A 5,939-nucleotide genomic window follows, 5' to 3' on the forward strand; every position below is an offset into this window, starting at 1 on the left:
TACTTCCGACAACTGATGAAAACTCTATTCAGTAGCCTTCATAATCAACCGTGAGAGTTACAATCTGACGACTTTCACACCCCATAACAAGCAAAGATCAATGAGCCGTAGCCTTTGCGATGTTGTAATGGATGAGGTTACAATCCAACAACCTCTCCCAAACGCAGAGTCCACCTCTGCATTTCCCAAACTCAAAACGCATATGAACTGTGCGTTCTCTAGTTGATATTCAACTTTGCAACGCAGAGTTAAAACACAAAACGCACGGACTGTGCGTTCTCCAGCAAACACTCAACCCTGCGTCTCAAACTCAAGACGTAGAGTTGAGATTCAGCACAAACGCGGCCTATGCGTCTCCAATTTCCAGAATGCATGCGGCCTGTGCGTTTTAAATCTCTAGCAGAGATTTAACTCTGCGTCTCAAGCCTTAGGCGCAGAGTTAAGGCCCAGAACGCCAAGTTAGGCGTTTGACTTGTTCAAACACATGTTGAACGGCGTAACAACCATTTATCCCACGTTCTGAGGGATTCTCACCCACATAGGAGCGGATTTAGGGGTTGGTTACACCCTTATCCCCCTATAAATAACCGCATTACTCAACTGAGTAAGGGGTTGATCGGTTTTAGCATCTAAACCGTACAGGGTTGAAGTTTTTTGAAGATCAAGGAACTGATCAGCAGTTAGTTAATCAAATCTCGGAGAATCTCTTCACCAACAACGGGTCTACTCGGCTATTAACCGAATTTTTGGTTCTAACAACTCTGTTACAGAGTTTCAACTCGTTCTGAGTTCTTAAACTCGTTAAGAGTTCCTAATTAGACTTGCAACGCAAGCTAATTACACTAATCGATCATTCGGTTTTCAGCAACTCTTTTCAGAGTTTTCAACAACTCTTTTCAGAGTTTTCAACTCGTTCTGAGTTTATTAAACTTGTTAAGAGTTCTAAACCGAATTCATCATACAAGTCAATCGTTCCAGTGAATCAAGAAGGTCGGATCGTCAACGGAGAGCAAGTTCGACGCAAGCAATCGAAGGAGGCACTCCATCACTACCAAGAAGAACCCAGTTTTAAACAAAGGGGAGAATCAAATTCATTCTCCTCTCTTTTGTAATCGGAATCCAGATTGTAATCGATTTTGAGAGAATACAAATCAATTTTTCTTTTATTTCTTTTACATCGAAATTTTCCACAAACACCTATCAAACCACTCAAGATAAGCATAGATTATCAAATTCTTTTTCTACCAATTAGTTCTCTAGTTGATTATCCTACACATTATCATTTTAAGCACAAGAGAATAGTTCACAAACTATAAAAGAAATTAGGCTAGTTTCATATAATTCTAGAATTCCTACAAAAATTAGTTCCACATCCTAAGAGATAAAAACAAGAAATAAAATCTATACTAGAGAAGAATAAAAGAAAAGAGTGAAGATATAAAGTGATTACAAGAAGAGAAAAGAGAACAAAAAAATTTACATAGAAATAAATCTAACTAAGTTGTAAAAGAAAAGAACATAAATAAAAATCTAGATTATGCGAGAAAATAAATCTATTATACAAATTAAAAGTGCAAGACAATAATGAAAATAAAAAAATCTAGATTATGCGAGAAAATAAATCTATTATACAAATTAAAAGTGCAAGACAATAATGAAAATAAAGACAAGAATGTAAATCTACTTTATAAATCTATTATACAAATTAAAAGTGCAAGACAATAATGAAAATAAAGACAAGAATGTAAATCTACTTTATAAGGCATTAATATAAATCTAAACTACTAAAGCAAAGAGAGAAGAAATTACTTCAAAAGAAATAAAAATAAAAGAAAAAATTTACATTGCAAGAGGGTTTTAGCCTCTTGAAAGCAAACCTTCAACTTGATCTTCATTTACATCTTTATCTTCATCTTCATTATCAAACAAAGAGAAGAAAAGAAATATATGAAGAGATAAAAAAAATCTTTTATTAATTGCAACAAAATGTTACAAATTTGTAAGGTCTTCTCAATTAAAAGTAACTCTCCTCTCCAAAAAGAGTTCTACAAAAATTTTTACACCCCAACCCCTCACTTTCTACCCCTATTTATAGTCTACAATAATGAATAAGAGCCATTGGATTAAACTTGATCCCCAAATTAATCAATTTCAACCTTTAATTCCTCAATAGTAAATAAGTATCGATACCGGTATCAATACGGGTATCGTTAGCGGTATCGATACGAGTATCGATAGCGGTATCGATACGAGTATCAATAGCGGTATTGATACAGTATAAACATGTACCAAAAATATTGCAAGTACACAACCGTGTCAAGTTATAGTATAAAAAGTTATCGATCCCACGAGGAAGGTGTTTTGTAAGAGAAAATTAAAATTGATTCTTATGTTGTGTGCATGACAAATAGGAGTGATGAGTGAATGTGATCATGGATAGATAGAGAGAGTGGAAGTGATAGTGTGTAAATTAGAATGAAATGTAAATGAAAGTGGATGTGACAAAGAATGAATGATTTTCACAAGGAAAGATGAATAAAATCAAGAATAAAAAAGGAGAATTAAGAATAAAAAGAAAATACAAGAAATTAAAGATGACGGATTTAATTAAAGATATTGGTAATCTAGAATTGAATCCACTTCTTAGAAAATGGTGATTCCCTAGAGGGTTCTAGCCTAAAGGCGAATCAAAGAAAATAAAAATTAACAAAAAGAGAAACTAAACCCAAGAGGGTTCTAGCCTTAAGGTGAATAGTGCAAGAAAATAAAATCTAAACTATAAATTAAATTGTAAAAACTAAACTACAAAATAAATTACAAGAATTAAATGCAAGAAAATAAATCTACTCTATAAGCATGAAATAAATCTACTCTATAAGCATGAAATAAATCTAAGACAAGAGGGTTCTAGACTCTTGGCTATTTAATAAGAAAATAAAATGTAACTACAAGCATAGAAATAAATCTAAACTAATAAGCAATAAAAAAGAAATAAAAGAGAAAAATAAAAGAAATGCAAACCTCCAAATAATTATTCATCACCATCTTCATCATCCAACAAAGAGAATAAATATTTAAAGTGGTGAAAAAAATTATTTTCTTAATTGTAATAAAAGTTACAAATTTGGAAGGCCTTCTCAATTAAGAGTGGCCCTCCTCTCCAAATGGAGTTACAAAAATTTTCACACCTTTAAACCCTCACTCTCTACCCCTATTTATAATAAACAATAAAGAATGAGAGCCATTGGATGAAGACTTAAGCCCTAAGGAATCATTTTTAGCCTTTGAGCTTTTGGGCTTGGATTCTTGGGCCTTTTGCTTGTTGATTTTCCATTTGGCTTCTTGATTTTCCTTTGAGCTTTGCTTCATTTCTTCATGATTCATGCTATATTGTTTTGGTTTTGGGCTTTTGCTTCATGGGATTCTGGCTTGATTTTTGGATTTTTCATAATGCGTACAAGAGGTAAGGCTTTACTTCATGGGCTCTGGCGTTTTGGGCTTCATTAATTCATGAAATATTTAAAGAGTTTATTTTTTTCTTTGGCTTCATGGGCTTCATAGCTTCATGGGCTTCATAGCTTCATGGGATTCTCACAATTCTGAAATAAAATAGAGAAGAGAGAATTTGAGGGTTTTTATATTTAATAATATTTATTTATATTTTTATTTATTTATGTGCAAACTAAGCTAAAAACAATTATTAGTGGCATATTTATTCATATATAAAATAGATAATGAGGGTATAAAATTGTAATAAAATGTGATTATCAAATACCATCAAACCTAAACTTTTGCTAGTCCTTTAGCAAAGAAAGAAAAAGAAAAGAAAACCTAACTTACTTTCGCAGGAATTACGGTTGTATTTAGCGCATACAACAAACCTTTAAATCCCTAGGTTATCCTAGTGGACGAGTTGTAGTCTCGTGAGGGTTTGCAGTGAATATACCCATAAAATCCGGTCATCTTGCCAAATTAAAGAAGTTAGTAAATAACTAAATTTACTTAATAATTGAAGCTAGTTATTACTCAAAAAAAATATTTTTATATATAACTCTAAGGTAAATTTTCTAGAAAATCTTATTATTATAGCAATACAAAACCAAGCCAAACTTAGAAATTTAATTTAAAAGTTTTGAAAAGAACATGCTACTTAGAAATTTAATTTAAAAGTTTTGAAAAGAACATGCTAACTCATTGTTTTAAATAATTTTCAAGTTACTTGATCTAAAATATTTTCCAAGACCATATATACAAATATAACTATATATATAAAACAATTATTAGTATTTTTATTTTTATTAATTTTTTCTTTTTTTAACTCTTTCTTTCTTGGTGATTTTTTTCTACTTTACGGGCTTTCTAAGTGACCATTTAACGAGTTTTGGACCAATGGATCCCAACCCAATTGGGCTTAGGTCATTAAGTATAGAAATACTCCTTGGGCTTAATTACTCGGTCAGCTTAGGCTTTATAAGATAGAATCACATTGAATTCAAAATTTTTTTTCTTTCTTTTTTTTGGTGCCCATTTTTCGCACTCTTCTTTTGTAATTTTTTTATGTATATGTATATATATTCTGAAAATATGTAAATCAAGACACTTTGAAAAATTATTTTTAACTCTAAGCTAAGCATGCAAAATTTTTATTAGTTTAAATAAAAGTCCAAGTTAAGGCTTAAGTAAAGTATACTACTTTGAAAATTATTTCTTAAGAAATTTATTTAGAGTTATCATAAAAAGTGAACTTAAGTAAATAACCAACTAGGGATTAGAAAATTTCAAATTTATCAAATAAATCAACTATTACATAACTCTATTAATTTGGCAAGTGACGATATTTTCATAAATTTTTTTTTAAGAAAAGGGAAAAAAACAAAAATGTAAAATAAAGAGAAAAAATAGCTAATTCCCACAAATAAACAAAATAAATAATGTAGAATAAAATATTCAACATGAAGAGCTCATGTCTACATTGAATCCTACCTTATTGCTGAAAATTCTTCCCCGGATTTTAAACAAATTCAAAATGATATAATCAACACTGTGCTAAAATTCTAAGCATATCGGGGTGTTCAATAATTCTTGTGGCAATGGAAGGTAGGTATTATTGGTGTCATGCGTTTTGAACTTAGATTCTTGATTTATGAATGTTTGTTTTCTAACAACCAATTTTTCTTTAACACTTTCATCAACCCTAAGATTCAGGGCTGAGGTATAAAATTTTAATTGTTGTTTATTTTCCAAAAATCTTAGTTTATCAAAAAAGAGTTTTTCAAAATTCAGGTCAAAACAGCAATTGTTTAACACAGTTTTTTTATTTTGACAAACCTGATCCGCTTCTCCTAATATTTTTAGCTCCTCACTAAAAATTTCCTCAAAACTTGGATCTGACTCTTCCTTTTCTTCCTCTGGTCTTTCCTGAATTGAGTTATCAGAAGGAGAATGAATTGGAACAAGAATTTAGCTTAAAGGTGTTTTCCCCTGATTATCGACCTATTTTCCTGACTGTAGTGTATTCATTTGAGTGTCCTTAGGATTGGCCACGGGTTGACTCAGAATTTCTCCTTCATATCCTTCACTTCGGCCTGTCCATCCGGGCCGGCCCTGCCCGGCCCGGCCCGGAAATCCGGGCCCGGGCCGGGCAAAACCGGAGCCCGGACCAGGACCCGGGTACCCCGGGCCGGGTCCTGGCCTGGGCCCGGGCCCAACCGGGCCGGGCTCCGGGTCGGTCCGGATTTTTTTCAATTTTTTTCTTTTCTTTTTTTTTTTGATAAAAAATGCTAAAAATTAGTTTAAATTTATTATATTTTATATAATTATGTATTAGTATATACTTATAAATTATTATGTAACTATATATTATATATACATATATTATATATATTATATATACATATATTATATGTAAATATATTATATATATTTATAAGTTATAACTT

This window comes from Asparagus officinalis, chromosome 5 (genome assembly GCF_001876935.1).
Source record: "Asparagus officinalis chromosome 5, Aspof.V1, whole genome shotgun sequence".
In the NCBI taxonomy this organism is placed as follows: domain Eukaryota; kingdom Viridiplantae; phylum Streptophyta; class Magnoliopsida; order Asparagales; family Asparagaceae; genus Asparagus; species Asparagus officinalis.